The 16,815-nt window shown below is 54.2% G+C and overlaps 2 protein-coding genes across 2 annotated transcripts in view; one reads left to right on the plus strand and one right to left on the minus strand.

The window, feature by feature from the left end:
* The window catches only part of SEPT2 (septin 2), a 28,096-nt gene extending 26,752 nt beyond the window's left edge, over positions 1 to 1,344 (minus strand). The window contains exon 1 of the mRNA XM_018039854.1: positions 1,260 to 1,344. The gene's annotated coding sequence lies outside the window, so the exon portion shown is untranslated. The remainder of the gene's footprint in view (positions 1 to 1,259) is intronic.
* The window catches only part of HDLBP (high density lipoprotein binding protein), a 58,230-nt gene continuing 42,821 nt past the window's right edge, over positions 1,407 to 16,815 (plus strand). The window contains exon 1 of the mRNA XM_018039844.1: positions 1,407 to 1,638. The gene's annotated coding sequence lies outside the window, so the exon portion shown is untranslated. The remainder of the gene's footprint in view (positions 1,639 to 16,815) is intronic.

Here is a 16,815-nt window from a genome sequence, read left to right on the forward strand (position 1 = left end):
GCTACCGAAACCGGAAGGAGAACCTCAGCCTACAAACAGGAGTGGGCCTGCACGGCCCCGCACCGGCACCGCCGCTAGCCGCTATCAGCTCTCCCAAGGACGCGGTGGGGGTGGGGGCGGGGCCCCTTGGGGCCCTGAATTTGTCTGGAGGTATCGTGAGGATCTGCGTCGTTCGAGAGAGCTCCGAAAGTCGGCTATGTGCGGGTCACCGTGCCAGGCAACGAGTAATGCTGGGCAGGTCCGCGCCCCTGCCCCTCGCAGAACGGCGACCACACGGAGCAGCAGAGGCTGAAATCGGGCCAACACCTCCTTCGGGGGAAGTCTAATCCGGGCCGAGTCCGGGGCAACAAAGCCAGTACCAGGCAGCGAACGCTGGAAACAAGCGGCCCCAGACTCGAGGCAAGCTCTGCACCAGGGCAGACAGCTGGAAGTAACAACTCAGCGTGGAGGGGCCCGTGTGTACGTCTAGGGGACCCAGACAAGGTGGGGGAGACGAAAACTGGGCGGAAAGCCAACCGGCGGTCCTTGGGCCTTGCGGAGCCACAGGTCCACCCCACTTCGGGCCTGCGGGAGAACCGACCCCCTCCCCCTCGCCACGGCGCTCCCGCCCGCCCCCGGAGTCCGCGCTGCACGGGCCTCCTCCCCCCAGTCCTGTCCACCGCCGAGCGGAGGGGCGGCCGGCGCCTCGCGCGCTTCCTCTCGGCCGGGGCGGTCGGGAGGGGGAAGCGCCCACGTCGGCCCGACCCGCACCGTCCCTTCCGGACTACGTCCGCCGGCGAGCGCCCGGCGCCCCGGCCCCACTGCTGACCACGCCCCGCACAACTCCCCCGGGGTTAGCGAGGGCCACTCGGCTTCCCCGAGGACACACCCCGCCGCCTCCGCCCGCGCCAGGGCCCCGGGGGCGGGAAGGGCCGGGGACCCGCACAGGCTAGGGGAGAGGTGAGCGGGGAAGGCCCGGGGAGCGGGAGAGGGCCGGAGAGGTGCGAAGACCCGAGAATGGGGAAGGCCTGGGGAGATCCGGGGAGTGCGGGGAGGCCCGGGGGGATCCGGGAAGCGGGGGGAGATCCGGGGAACGGGGGTAGCCGGGGGGGGGGTATCCGGGGAGGTGGGCGGAGGCCGGGGAGTCGAGAGGGCCCAGGAGCCCAGGCCGGCCGCCCCTCCTCCGCCCGCGTGTCTTCCGGAGCGAACACGGCCCGGAGCGGGCGTCGGCCCCCAGCTCGCGCCTCCAAGGCGGCCGGGCCCCACGGGGACAAACTCACCGCCGCCTCGCCGAAGAACTGAGACCAATCGACCGCTCTGCAGACCCGCCCAGCGCCCGCCGCACGCTCGCGCCCCGCCCCGCCCCGCCGCGCGCGCGGGCGGATTGAGTCATCACGCCGCCCCGCCTCCTTGCCAACGCTCTCCTCCCCGCCCCTCCCGCCAGCTCCCAGGTGCGCAGGCGCAGCCTCGGCCTCCCCCGTTTCCGCCTCTGCGCAGGCGCCGTGCCCCTCCCACGACGGTTGGCCATATAGAGGCTGGGGGGTGGGGGGGAGGTCAAGCGTAGCCTCTTCTCCTTTACCAAGATGGCGGCTCGTCCCTGTTTCGCCACAGTTCCTACGTTATGAGCTTGATTTCCTTACACTGATAAGAGAGGAACAGGTAATGTAACACTTTGCCTTGTGGATAACGAGAATGAAGGGAAGAGAGTTTAGGTGGAGCTTAGTGACCAGAGAGGAGGAGAGAGGCGGACGGGGGGAGGGCAGGTGGCAGTAAGAGTTCGGAACGACCACGGGGAGGGGGGACCTTTCACATCTGAGTCTCTCCTCCAGGAAGATGGCGGCAGCACCGAGCAGGGAATGCTGGAGCTGGGCCGGGGAGCGATGGCGAGCGGCCCGGCCGGGCTGCTCTAGCCCCGGGCCGCCGTCGTCTCGGTGGTCGGGCCCGCGCCTCCATTGGCTGCCGCGGGTCACGTGGGCCTGCGGCGCCTACGCGGACCATAGAGTTGGGCGCCCGTCCCCGGGGACGTGGCCTTCTTGAGCCCAGGGCTGGGGCCCGCTCCTAACGGGAGGGAGGGTGGGCCGGCGGCCCCCGTCTTTCGCTAGGTGAGGCCTGGGGGCTCCTCCAAGCCCACTGCGGCTGCGCGGCTCGGGGCGGGAGGGCCACGTGCCCGGCGGGGGCCAGCCGTGTCTGGCCGGTTTACCCCGGCTCCCGCGACCTGCAGGCTCGGGAGGCTGGGCGCGAATGCCTCAACTGTCAGTAAACACTACTCTGGAGTTTCCATTGGGCGCCCGCGCGGTGCGGGGAGCCGGAAGGTGCTTGTGCCCAAAGGGCGTCCTGACGAGACGTCTTTGAAAAGTGAAGCGCTCAGGGCCCGGCTTCCCCTCCCGGCCCACTCAGGGGACGGGAAGGGCAGCCCCTGCGTGGCGTCCTGGCGCCACGTAAAACCGGTGGAAGGCCGGCCTCTGTGTCTTATTAAGCACCGTCCGAAGGAATGTAGATGAGTCTTAGCGGAATCCTCAGGAACAGGGTGGTTTACCCTTGAGGTCCTCGGTTCTTGTCCTCGGCTGCCCTCAGGATCGCCTGCACCTGCGGCGGTGTCCGCAGCAGGACACGACGGGACGGGCGCTTCCTCTGCAGCTGGCTTTCTGAGGCCCTGTTACGACGGGGTGCGTCACAGTTAGGGTTTTGTCTGAGGCAGCAGCCGGTAGTGCTCTTCTACAGAACAAGCTCCATGGGGGTTTCTGGGAGCAACCTGGGCTAATGAGACGTTGGACGAAGTCTAGTGCTCAGGGTGGCGTTTGATGACTCTGAGCACAAAGCACCCCCACGCTGAGTTCAAGAAGTACGGTTTATATTAGAGTCCTAAAGTAGTTGAGAAGGTATTTGGTTCAGAGTGGCTTCTGTTGTTTGAACTCCCAGTTCTCCGGATCTGAGACATCAACCACCCGCTTATCACGAGAGTTTTAGGTTTGGAGAAAACTGAGCGTACCCCCTCAAGTCTTGAAGGACATTTGAAAGCCATTGGAAACAGCGAAGATGAAACTTGCCTGTAACTGCTGTTAGTTCCGCTCTGTGCCACGCCCTTTCGGGCCTTACCTCCTCTCTAATCAGATTGAGGTCACCTGAGTGAAGGAAAGCGCTCCTAAGATGTCGCTGGCCCTCATTCCTGGGCACTCGAGACCCCGCTGGATCCTTGTCACATCGTGCCTACTAAGGGGCCAGGCTGACCTCTCACGGTCCTGACGGGAGAATTTCTTCTTGAACCATCAAGTATTTAGTTTCTCCTTGGGTTTTGTTGTTTGGGGTTTCTGGTGGTTTGACTTTCACCTCATGACTACTTCAAGGGTAGAAAATATTTTTTAAAAACTTACTGGAAATGGCACTGTGCCATACTCTTAAGGTTTCTGAGGATGCGTAGTAAGGAGGACATAGACCTTTGTTTTCTCTTCCTCAGGCAGTTTGTGGTCTAATAGGGGAGATCGCCTTGTTAAGGAGTAGGTTACAGTGTTCTAAGTGTGGCAATGGAAGTAGGTACAAGGTATGGAGTAGGAAAGGGGCTTCCCTGCTGGCTCAGACAGTGAAGAGCCTGCCTGTAATGCAGGAGAGCCAGGTTCTATCCCTGGGTCAGGAAGATCCCCTGGAGGAGGGCATGGCAACCCACTCCAGTATTCTTGGCCTGGAAAATTCCATGGACAGTGGAACCTGGTGGGCTGCAGTTCATATAGGGTCATAAAGAGTTGGATACAACTGAGCAACAAGCACTTTCACTTTCGTGGAGTAGGAAAAGGGGGCAGGGATTGCCTGTTGGAAAATCTTCACAAAGAACCTTGTCCTGAAACTGGGGTTTAGAAGATGAATAGGAGTTTTTCCAGGTGAACTGTGCTAGAAGGGACTAGCTTATGCAAAGGGGACAAGCAACTGGTATTTGAGGTGGCATACCCTCAAGAGGTTGAGAATTTGGTATGCTGCTGGTTTTAACACTGACTTGGTGTCACAGGGTTGGTGAACACTCTGACTTGGACAGGATTTCAACTGATGAGTGTCCACCAAGATGACTTGGTGATGTTTAGTCACGAGTGGATCGCACGGATTCACTGTTAATGACGAGGACCCTTTATAGTACCTGTATATTTGGTATGGCCCATTCAGCACACATTCATCTCACAGAGCTAATGATCAGAGAAAGGGTCTTCCTTTCCCTGTGAAGAAATAACCTGGTTCCTGGAAGAAGCAGAGCACATAGCTCAAGTCCAGTTGCTGAATTTTGGTAGCGAAAAGTCCAAGGTACATGTTGTAAAACTTTCTGATCAAGTATAGAAAGAACCTTAATGTGTCTTTTCTCTTGAATCGTAAAAGTGCCACAGCATTGAACGTTTGAAGACCAAAAAACTAAACTTTTTTATGTATATGCCATTTGAAACTTGATTATATAAGTTGTTTCGAGCTGAAGTAAGATTTTCCTTTCTTTTTACCTTTTTGTATTTTAATATCAGAGACATTTTAGGGGTGATATTTCCAGTCAGCTGCTGTTTACCAGGCGCATTAGCGTTGGTTGATGCCATTTGATGAGCCAGACTTGCCTAGGCACACTGTTAGTTGTCTTGCTGACGCTGGCTGACAGCCTGGCAGTTGTGCATGGGCCATTCATGCTCTCCCTTAGTACTGCTTATTGGCACTCATGGTTTTTAAAGTTAAAAATTAATTTTACTTCAAACCAGGATTATATCTTCATGCACCTTTTAAAAGATCAAATAAACCTGGAAAGACTTGAAAGAAAGAAAACCTATCAGTTTCCTTCCTCTGATCATGTGTCCTCCCCTGCAGAACACCTGTCTTTTCATTTTTTAAATTTATTTTTATTTGGAGGACAATTGCTTTACAGTGTTGTTGGTTTCTGCCGTACAACAGCAGCAGTGTGAATCAGCCATAAGTGAGTATACAGGTAACCCTACCTCTTGCGCCCCCTCCCAGGCCCTCACCCACCCCTGTAGGTTGTCACGAAGCACAGGGTTGGGCTCCCTGTGTCACATAGCGACTTCCCTCCAGCTGCTTCTGTTACTGTTCAGTCGCTCAGTCGTGTCCGGCTCTTAGCGAACCTCGTGGGCTGCAGCACACCAGGCCTCCCTGTCCTTTACCATCTCCCGGAGCTTCCTCAAACCTCATGTCCGTGGAATCGGTGATGCCGTCCAACCATCTCATCCTCTGTCGTCCCCTTCTCCTCCCGCCTTCCATCCTTCCTGGCATCAGGGTCTTTTCTAATGAGTCGGCTCTTCACATCAGGTTGCCAAAGTATTGGAACTTCAGCTTCACCATCAGTCCTTTCAATGAATATTCAGGTTCCTTTTCTTTAGGATTGACTTGTTTGATCTCCTTGCAGTCCAATGGACTCTCAAGAGTCTTCTCCAACACCACAGTTCAAAAGCATCAGTTCTTCAGCTTTCTTTATGGTCCAACTCTGGCATCTATACATGACTACTGGAAAAACCATGGTTTTGACTATGCAGACCTTGGTTGGCAAATTAATGTTGGCAAACTAGCTGTATAACATATAGTGTATATTTCAGTGCTCCTCTCTGTCCTGCCCACTCCTTCCCACCCCCAGTGTACCACAAGTCAGTTCTCTACCTCTTTGTGTCTATTCCTGCCTTGCAAATAGGCTCATTAGAACCATTTTCCTAGATTCTATATGTATGTCTGTAAGTATACAATACTTGTTTTTCTCTTTCCGACTTGGTTTTACCGTCTATAACAGGCTCTAGGTCCATCCACATCATTCCCACTGCCTCGTGTTCCAGGACACCTGTCTGTGATGCCACCTCTCACATCCATGCCTGACTTGCTCGCTCACTTCTCTTCCCTCCCTGTCCCACACATCGTCTCTTCACTTGTCAGGAGGTGCACCATTTCTTGCTCTCATTCGCCCCTCTGCCTTTGCTGCACAGACAATGCCCGCAGTAGGTGCCCCTTTAATCTGCTTGTTGGGTGTTTAGTCTTTATGACTACTGGCATACTGCTAACAGCTGTGCCAAATGGTATAATGGCACTTCTGGAGTTTTTGTTTTCCCTAAAGTTCATATGAGTGGTTTTGGTGGTTTTCTTAGTTTTCTATGTATTTGCTGCTAGCATTCAGCCCCCAGTTCACCAGTTGTCTAAACCTCCATCAGGGGACCCCGTCTTTCACCTGGTCAGGCTCTGCTGGCCCATGCCTCCTGCCTGCTGGAACCTCACTGCTTTCGGTTTCCTGGAACCCCTGTCTTTCTCATTCTTGATCCCACCCCCCGCCCCCCGCCCCCAGCCCCCATTTTGATGGAGCACTTCCACAAGGAATTGGCTGGCAAATAAATTTTGAGAGCCTGGATATCTGGAGTGCATTGTTTGGCCCTTGTACTCGAGTGAGAGGTTGGACATCGGTTGCCCGCATTTTCATTTCTCAGTGTCACCCTAGAAGTGTTCGCAGTTCTGGTTCTTGAGCCTTTGTGTCTGACTGTGTTTTCTTTGAAGCTTGCAGGATTTTGTGTGAAATGCAAAATACCCAGTGCAGTGATGGCCCTTGGAGTCTGTTTTCGTCTAATGTCCTGCCGGCCCTTTGAGCCCCTTTATTGTGGAAACTTCTGATCTTCAGTGCTGGGTGTTTTTCTCGATGCAGTTGATTTCTTTCTGTTCTCACACTTCTTTCCAGAATTCAACTGTTGGCCCTTCTGGAGTGGCAGTGTGACTTCCTGAGGCTCCCCGTTTCTCTCTGGAAGCATCCTTGTGGCCCTCCTGTTGAGCTCTCCTCACTCTGTTAGCGCTTCTCTCCACCTTTCTGTGTCTTGTAGCTCCTCCTCTGTTTGTTTCCTGGATGTCCTCTGATCTCTCTGAGGACGTTGGAGAGTTTTCCCTGAGGTCACCACTTGCTTCTGGTTGCTTTTTGTGTTGGGGTGTTGGCTTTCGGGGGGTTAGAGCCTTTTCTGGGATCTCCAGTGAACTTTGCTTGCCTGCATACATGTCAGAGGGACCCTGGCCTCAGGGTTGGTTGGGGTCTGCTTCCTGTGGCACGCACCGTGGAGGCACCTGGCTGGGCCATTCTGTACAGCGCCCTGTTGGCTTGTGCAGGTCTCTTTGGATTCTCCGGAAGAATACCTCCCAGACTCTTGCCTGGCTTCCTGTCTTTAAGGGGCCTCCAGTGAGAGGAGAAGGCCAGGACCTTAGCAATGTCTGTGTTGGAACTTCATTCCCCTGCCTGCAGAGTAGCTTCCCAACACTCTGCTGTTACTGGCGTCCCCAGGGCAGGGATTCAGGTTCCCTTTTCCAGAGGTGGGGAGCCACTGCCTTCGGCCAAGAGGCCTGACAGGCAAAACAAAACAAAAAATGGTCTTTTTTGGTAGTGTTTCCTAACTGCTTCTGTCTGGGCGCCCTTTCGCAGCGCTATCTTAGCTACAGCTCGAGTCCTGCTCACATTTCCTGCTCTGTCTGCTCTGTCGCTTGGAGCCCAGCTGCGCGTTTTCCTTGTCTTAAACGTGTGCTCAGGCACCCTGGTAGGAGTGTGGATGGAGGCTGTGAACAGGTCAGTCTCCACAGTCAAGAAGTTCACATGGCAATGTGCAGAGCAAGATTTCAGTTGCTCATGATCAAAGATGACATTAAAATCATATTTTCCCTACAGATGCGAAAAATAAACATGAACATTTTAGTTGATGAGGGTGAGGGGTACAGGTACACCCAGATGTCATGCGGTGTTTCAGTAGCTTGGTTCAGTTCAGTCGCTCAGTCATGTCCGACTCTTTGCGACCCCATGGACTGCAGCACACCAGGCCTCCCTGTCCATCACCAGCTACCGGAACTTGCTCAAACTCATGTCCATTGAGTCGGTGATGCCATCCAACCATCTCATCCTCTGTCATCGCCTTCTCCTGCCTTCAATCTTTCCCAGCATCAGGGTCTTTTCAAATGAGTCAGTTCTTTGCATCAGGTGGCCAGAGTATTGGAGTTTCAGCTTCAGCATCAGTCCTTCCAATGAACATTCAGGACTGCTCTCCTTTAGAATGGACTGGTTGGATCTCCTTGCAGTCTAGGGAACTCTCAAGAGTCTTCTCCAACACCACAGTTCAAAAGCATCAATTCTTTGGTGCTCAGCTTTCTTTATGTTCCAACTCTCACATCCATACACGACCACAGGAAAACCATAGCCTTGACTGTACAGACCTTTGTTGGCAAAGCCATGTCTCTGCTTTTTAATGTGCTGTCTGGTTTTTCAGTCAAGGAGAGAGGAGCCTGGGGGTTGAAGCCCCTCGCAAGAGTGACTGAATTAAAAAAAAAAAAGATTAAAAAAATTAAAAGAAATTAAGAAAAAGAAGACGGAAGCGTGGCTGAGTTAAGGCCACGCCGTGTGCACTGCCGGAGTCCTGCTGTCAGAGCCAGCGAGGAGGCCCTGGTAACAGAAAATCCCCCAGCTTGCTCTGCCAGGCCAGGTTAAGCGTCCGTGCGTGAGCTCCTGTAATCCTCACAATGACACCAGAGGGCGGGTACCAGTGTCCACTCCCTTTGCAGGCCAGGGAGGGGCACACCGCAAGGGTTCGGGATCTGCCCTGGTCCTCGCTCTCAGAAGTTTGCACGCTTAAACATTCACCCTTGACAACTTACCTGGTGTTTCCTCTCAAGGTCTCCAGAGGTGATAGAGCGTTCAGGGCTGGGGCCAGCCAGGCCTCTGCAGCAAGGTAGGCATTTTCCCTCGAAGGAGACACTGGAAAATTGTCCTGTGCCCTTTAGAATTTTGATTATCGTTGAGTCCATTGTCAGGCCTTTGTTTTTCACAAAGTGCATACCTGTCAGTAGATTTTCTGGGAGGAAGTGAACAGATCAGGGTCCCCAGGCCTGAAGCCACTGAGCGCACAGGGCCTGCGCCTGCAGGGACATGCAGTGCCCTGTCGGGCCAGCTCTCACTCTGCTGGGCTCGTCTTCCCACCCTCCATTGCTGCCGCCTGGCTCCACCACCCGTGGCTGCCCCCGATGTCACCTTGGGACTCCACAGGCTCCGGGGTCGCCTCCTCTTGGTTTTCCCCATCCCCAGCTTCATCTGGGCTGCAGGAGAAGCCCGCCCGGCGCCCTGTGTGTTTGGAGGGGTGACCTGACGGAGGACAGTGTGGCTTCTGCACCGTGTCCTTGACTCATTTTGCTGAGTTGCAGGGGCTGCTGCAGGCTGTGGCAGCTTTCGAGGCTCGCAGGTACCGCTGCCCCTGGTGGCGCTGGTGTGGGCTCTGCTTGCACAGAAGGGTTTGGAGCAGCCTCCTCGGCCTTCTGTGTGGCAGGTCAGCTCACGCCCGGGCCGCTGGAGCCCGGAAGCCGAGTGTCCTGCGGCCTGATTTCTGTGCTTCCCACCTTTATCTGCTCCTTCGCTTTCTCTCCATTTCTGGCAGCTGGTTGGGTCAGGGCTGAGCGCGGGGACTGAGCTCCCGAGGTGGGGCAGTAGCCTCGGCCCAGATCTGCGGGGAGGGCCCTGTGTCTTAGTGGCAGCCGCTCTCTCGGCAGGCAGGGTGCAGTGTCTGCTCGCCTCAGGTCAGCACCCCCGCTCCCAGCTTCTGGACAGGACGGCCTGGCCCAGGCTGCTGCTGGTTTCTTTGTGGAGGGAGGAAACGACTTTGGTCAGAGGCTGCGTACAGCGTTGGCTCTGCTGCATAAACCGGAGTGTGCTCCGGGGCAGTTCCGTGGCACAGACGCGGAGGGGGGCCCCTCCCGCCCCCCAGGTACCGTGTGGCCTGGGCGGCTAGGGTTAGAGAAGGGGGGCTCTGCCCCAGCCCCCCACGTCCATCTTGCAGACCCTGGGCGTGTGCTTCTGGGGAGCGCAGGCCGCGCGCAGGTGCCTGGGGAGCGCCGCCTGCCTGGCAACCTCCCCGCCCCTCGGGAGGCCCCCCGGGCCCCTGGAGAGCGCTGCTGTTGGGGTTGCCACAGCAGACGGCCTGGGGGAGATGGCCCAGCACAGCACTTGCTGCCCCCAGAAGGGCCCGGCCCCTCAGCACCAGGAGAGGCCAGAGCGGGAGAGACAGCCGTGGAAGTGTAGAGTTCAAAACCAGTTCTGAAAAGGCGGTGTTCGTTTGGCAGTTTCTGCCACTGTTGAGACTCTGGTTGAGGTGAGTGATGTCTGAGAAGTGGTTCTGCCCCTCAGGGCTCCCTTCTTAGCAGACAGGGTGTGGGTTCTGATGCCTTGAGAACGCATCGTCCTCGCTTTAACTCTCTCTCTTTGAAATTAAGGAAGAATGGAGAATGAGGTGTTCTGTCGTTCGGCCTTTCCGATGTGCTCTTCTGACAGTTGTGAGCCATGCTTCACTCGGTGGTGTCCTGTCACTTACAAACAGGAGGCCGTGGGCTTTGTTGGGACTGTGAACTCACTCTTCACCACTGTAAGGTGGTGCCCTGACCCTTGGACGTAAGGTGTTAGGTGATGACCGTTTGGGGTGGACTCCCAGCTTCTGCTGGCCACTGTGAACAAAATCAAAGAGAACGCATCAACCTCATCAGTTTTGTTTTGTGTGTGTTCCTGGCTTCCCTGGTGGCTCGGTGGTAAAGAATCTGCCTGCCAGTACAGGAGATGCAGGCTTGATCCGTGGTCTGAGAAGAGCCCCTGGAGAAGGAGGTGGCAGCCCGCTCCAGTGTTCTTGCCAGGAGAGCCCCTTGGACAGAGGGGCCTGGAGGGCTGCAGTCGGGCACGGAGAGTCAGACACGACTCAGCGACTCAGCAACTATTCATTCACCTCACTGTTACGTGGTAGCTTCTCATTTCATTAATACTTAGCTCATTTGTAAGCATCTTTCAGATGGAATTGCTGAATTACATTGGCAGTTTTGACTTTTTCACCTGAGTATGAGATTAGTTAGGTGGTCCTGTCGCCCTGGCTTGAATCAGTGTGTGTGAGATCAACTTGAAGAATAGTTTTTTCCTTTAGAAACGTGTTCCTTTATGTTCTATTTTGACACGTGTGCTTTTGCTTGGAGCGGACTCCCCGCCCCGAGACCAGGGTTCTGTGCTGCCTCTGTCACCGCAGCAGTGAGCTCAGCGGAGCGGCCGGGCTGCCTGAGGCCCAGGCCCATGGGCCGCTCCACTTAGCCTGGCGGTTTCTGCAGCGTCCAGACCGGATCCCACCGCAGGCGGTGACCTCAGACTTGCTGCTGTTGGGGGCCGTCCCGTGATTTCACAGGTGCTGGACATGAGCATCGTGTTCCCTTGAGATTGGTGCTTGTGGTTCTTTCTGAAAGATGGGGCAGAGGCGATAGGGTGGTGCTGCTGGGAGGGGCAGCCTCCTGGGATCTTGGAAAGCACACTCGGCTCCCCCGGACCCGGAGGCGCGTCCGCTCCTGGAGCGCTGAGGCGTGGCGCGCTCCGTCGCTGGGGCTTGAGGTGTGCCTGGGGCTGGGGCGCCCAGGCACAGGCCACAGCCCTGACTCCTCTGCACAGCTCCACACCGTGCGTCGGGTCGGGCCTAGGTCTCTGGGGGAGACGTGGCATGGGAGGGCTTCCCGTCAGCCCCACGGGGATAGTTACAGGTTCCTGTTACCGGTTAGTGTGTGGCTTCACTAAAGGTGTTTGGTTTTTGTTTCAGCCTGTTAAGAACTTACTTCTATGCGTTAGCAGGCTTCTTACAGGGCTCTTCTAATTCCCCAGTGTCCCTTTTCTTGGCCCCCTGTCTCCTCGCCACGGTCCTGCAGTGGTGGTGCCATGTGTCTCTCCTCCTCCAGCCCGTTGCTGATGGGCAGGCGGCCTCCTTGCCCAGCCTGAATGTCGCCGCGCTCTCCCTGGGCGGTGTTCCCTTCATGCAGCGTAGCTGGCCCAGTGCTGCTGGCTCAGTTTTGCTTCTTGGTTAGAGAGCAGCCTGTCGGTGGTGGCTGGCTCCGAGGGCGCATCCTTTCCGGACGTGGTGTCTGAAAAGCTCTGAGAGCGCCTCCGGACTCCGTTGGGCCTCCTGCCACTCTGGGGGCACGGACTGGGCGTCCCCGTGGGGGCCCTGGCGTTGTTTGAGGTGTGCTGCTCAGCACGTGGCAATGTACTGTCAGCAGCTTCCTTGACGCTGTCTGATGGTTTAAAAGTCCGCTTTCAGGAACTCTGAACAAATAGCATGTAACAGGCTCTAGTATTGTTCCGGTATATCATATTCAGCTAGAAGCTTTGTTACGCTGCATAAACTGTGAGTGGAAAGTGCACTGATCTAAATAGTGGGCTCGGTTGTTGCTCGGTCACTGAGTTGTGTCCGACTCTGGCACGCCAGGGACTGCGGCCCGCCAGGCCCCTCTGTCCTCCACTGTCTCCCGGAGCTTGCTCAAACCCATGTCCATGGAGTCGGTGATGCCATCCAACCATCTCATCCTCTGTCGCCCTCTTCTCCTCCTTGCCCTCAATCTTTCCCAGCATCAGGGTCTTTTCCAGCAAGTCGGCTCTTCGCATCAGGTGGCCAAGGTACTGGAGCTTCAGCTTCACCGTCAGCCCTCCCAATGAACACTCAGGACTGATTTCGTTTAGGATAGACTGGTCGGATCTCCTTGCAGTCCAAGGGACTCTCACGTCTTCTCCAGCACTGCAGTTTGAAAGCATTAATTCTTCGGCGCTCAGCCGTCTTTAACCCTCACGTGACTGCTGGGAAAACCACAACCTCAACTAGATGGGCCTTTGTTGGTGGAGTGAGCGCGCCGCTGAATGCGTGTGATTAAACTGGGTTTTGACTTTGAGTGAGTGCTCAGCGTCGTGCACCACCCCTCTCCTACATCAGTGTTTTTGCTTCCAAATCAGGTGTTTATTTTTTCTAATTACAAAGGTAGTACTATTCTCCATTTAGATATTTAAGAAAAAACATTCTAGCTCGTACTTTCCGAGCAGTTTCCGCTATGGTGCAGAGCAGGTTTCTGCACCGCCTGCCGGTGGCTGGGGCCGTGAAGCCCTGGCTGTTGGTGTGTGTCCTGCAGACAGGACTTGGCGCAGCTGTTGCCACGCGCCCTTAGCACCTGAAGGCCGGTTCGCACTGGCTCCGCCTGACCGTGGCGCGTAATGGCCGCAAGCAGCTATTTCACGGGCGTCTCTCAGAGCGGGCTTGTCGGTTTTCTTTGGGTTAGATGCAGGTTTTGCGTCTGCGGCTGGAATGGCACAGAGGTGTGCTGGGCCTTCTCTGGGCCTTGTGTCCGATGGCACAGTTTCAGTTTGTCCCTCCTGGGGATGGGTCACTTGAAGGTGGAGTCTGCACACTTCTGGGTTGTGAAGTCTTTGTGGTTAACCAGTGTGTGGGGGGAGGTGCTTTTGAAACTAAGTATCTGTTCCTTCAGGCCCTCTCAGTTTACTGGTTTATTTCTATCAGTCTAGGCCAAGCGTTTTCCCGTTTTATTCAGCTGGTTGTCCTCTTTTGTGGTGGTTTATTTTGGTGTGCGTGTGCTCCCGGGTTTGGCCACTGGAAGCCCCTTAGAGCCAGTCCCGTGTCCTGCTCTGGTGAGTCCCCGCCGCTCGCGTGCAGCTCCTGCTGTGTGGCCAGCCCTGCGCGCCCTCACGTGGCCTCAGCCTGAGCTCTGAAGGCGGCCTCCCGGGGCTGCCGCCTGAGCCCCCGCTGCTTTGCTGGGGGCACCTGCCGTCTGGCGTGGGCGCGTCACTGTGCAGGCCGTGACCACCTCCCCTCTGGCGCACACGTCTCTCTGCCGCTCTCCACGTGTCGCGGCGCTGCTGTGAGCCTCCTGCCCCTGTGCTCTGTGCTGCTGCTTCTGGTGAGCAGCTCCTTTGGATGTTACCACTGAACTGGATTGTGTGCGTTTTACGAGTTTAAGTTGCTTCTGACTTTGCACATCCTCGGTGATCAGGAGCCTGTTTCCCTCACCATTTCAGAACAGATGGCATCACTTTTGTTCATCCTTGTTGACCTCATGGTATAAGGACTGAGTGAGGATGAGCGCACGAATCCCTGTGTGTCTGTAGTGTGTCTTAGTCTTCTATGAACTGTGTGTTCAGGTGTCTTCCAGCCAAAGAGCTCTGTGGACCCTGACCTGTGCATTAGGTCGCCTTCAGCGTGTGAAGCCGTGGAGCGCTCGGAGACTCGAGGGAGGCTGCACCTTCCTTGGTGGCCTCTGTAGTCTGGCTCAGCGGTAGGCTCTCCTCCCCAGTCTTCCTGTTCCTCAGGCTAAATTCTTTTCCTTCAGGTTTCTAATCCAGCTGAAATTTGCTTTGGCTCTGTTGTGAGGTGGGGATCAGTCACATATAGTTTTTCAAAATGGCTTGCAAGTGGGCCCAGTTCTGTTGATTGTCTAGTCCATCCTTCCTTGCTGACTTGAAGTGGCGTTTGTTTCAAATGCTAAACTCACGGATACACCTGAGTTTGTTTCATTTATCCATTTTCCTCTTCCTTAGCCGAAACCCCAAGTGCTAGTGACTATTGCTTTATGGTGTGCTTGCTAGTTTTAGGTTGACTCCCCCACTTTTTTTCTTTTTTTCAAATAACCTGGGACAGTTTTATTTTTAGATGAATTTAGGAAGCCCCCCCTTTTTTTACAGTACATATCTATATTTTTAAAAAACCTACTGCGACCTTGTGTTATGCTTCCTATGGCTGCCAAAGTAAATTATGACAAATTTAACAGCTCAAAACAGCAGGAATTTACTCTCTCAGTTCTGGAGCTGGAATCTGACCCCTGACCATCCGCTCTCCCTCTGGGGCTCCTGCCTCCAGCGTCTCGTGGCTGCTCCCGCGCCCCGTCTCTGCCTCCAGCTTCGTGTCAGCCTTGACCTCTGTGTTCTCTCTTCCTCTCTTTCAGAAGGACCCACTCAGATAATTCAGGGTAGTCTTTACTCACTAGTGGAAAGACTTCTTTTTCCAGGTAAAGTAATGTTTACATTCCAGTAGCAGGACCTGGTATCTTTGGGTGGCTGTTGCTCTGCTGACCGCAGATGTCATCCGGCATTTCTCGGGGTGTAGGTGGACTCGGGAAGACAGGCATCTCGGAGGTCAGTCTCCTCGCACGTGGCGCTGCTCTGTGACTCGGGCGTCCAGCGAGCGCTTTGTTTTGCCAACACCGAGCCTCCCTTCAGTTTCCTAACTCTTCGTTGTCGCAGAGGGGTTTTCTAAACAGGTGGTCATCTGCAGGTACTGGCGTTTGTCTCTTAGCTTAATTATTTCTCCTTAAGTTGCATGTCTGGCAGTCTTTGACCCTAGTGTCAATAGACATCTTTGCTGGTTTGTTACTTAATAGGATGATTTTGGCTTTTCGCTAAATGTGGTATGTTTCTCTTCCGGGAAATGTTCTTCACGTGGCCATTTCCTTCTGTTCCTGAAGTTACATTCCATAAGAAGCAAGGAATAGATGCTGAGTATCATCAGCCAGACAGGCTTTTTCAAATGGCCATCTTCCAGCTCTGCGTATATGTTTGTGCCCCTTCTCTGAGCTCTGCATGTGAGACTACATTACCTAATAACGAATCCTCACTGCGTCCCTAGCACAGACCTACTTACTCATGGTGCCTTGTTCTCTGAGTTTAGAGTGGATTTGCTGGGCTGGTGTTTTAAATTTTATGTTTGTAAACTGGTTTGCAGTTGATAATCTTCTCTGCAGCGCCCTCTCATTGTTTTGGGGAGGCACCCTTACTACCATGAGCAGGCCATGTGTTGGGGATGAAGTGGCCCAGCTTGTGGGAGCACCGTGGTTAACTGTGGCTAACAGGCATACTCCATCCCCTTGGCCCCTGACGGGCTCAGAACCCAACCAATGCCCGTGAGACACAAAAGTAATTCCTGGAGCTCTCGCAAGATCTAACTACTGCCATTTATAACCCTGTCCTCACTTCAGCCCCAGGTGCCCAGAGCTCCCGGCTCTGTGAGCTTGTGTCTTTGGTTTGCTCTTCCCTTGTCTGACAGGCTTGAAAGAGTTAATTGCTTTTTTTTTTTTAGAGAAATTGATTTTAGTTAAGTTTTTCTTTTTCTGATTTTGGTTTTGATTTACCAGATCAGCTGTATTTTGCTTATTTTTGTTTTCTGTTTCACCAGTTCTTAGTTTATTTATTCCATGTACTTTCTTTGATTTTTCAGTTTTCCATCTTAAATGCTTGTTGGCTTGTTTATCTTCATTTCTCCTTGTAAAACTTATAAACTCTGCAAGTTTGATTCATCCTCAGAGGACAGCTCTGTACACCCTGCTAGGCAGCGCTCTTCCACCTTTTGCTTTCCTGAGCCCCTTATTGTTAGGAAACCCTTCAAGCATACCCAGATAGGAGAGGATATGGGTACTTCATGTACCTGTCACACAGCTTCAACAGTGGTCGCGTTTTGCCGTTTTTATTCCTCTTCCCTGCTTGTTCCACACCTTGAACGTTGAGTATTTTAAGGCAAAGCGCACTCTTCATGTCACTTGTAAATACTTTAGCATGTATCTTCAGTAGATGAGGGCTTTAGTTATACCTAACAAAACTAGCTACATTTTGTTACTATCATCCAGTATCTATCCTGTGTTCAGTTTTCTCCAAATGTCAGAAGATATTTATAAGGTCTCCATGTTCTGGACTGGGTCAGTTGTTTGTGATGGTGGCGTGTCCACTGACCCTCATTATTTCCTGTAAACTGGTAGCTAGATCTGGACGTTTAATTTGTTGGGGAGGGGTGTTTCGGATTTGGGGGTTTTGTTTCTGCCAAGATGGAGCAGGGAGGGTGTCAAGAGCACAGCCCAGATTGTGCCGGGCACCACCTGTGCGTTCTCGTGTGCCTTCCACCAGGAGGCACGGCGTCTGGCTGTCTTTCTGTTCGCTGTGTTATGGCCGATCAGTGAATGTAGTGTCAGCAGGCTGATTCTGCCCCTTGTAAAGTTTTTTTTTATCATCCATTATCTAATGGGCTCCACAGCCCTTTGGCT

Source organism: Capra hircus, chromosome 3 (assembly GCF_001704415.2).
Source record: "Capra hircus breed San Clemente chromosome 3, ASM170441v1, whole genome shotgun sequence".
NCBI lineage: Eukaryota > Metazoa > Chordata > Mammalia > Artiodactyla > Bovidae > Capra > Capra hircus.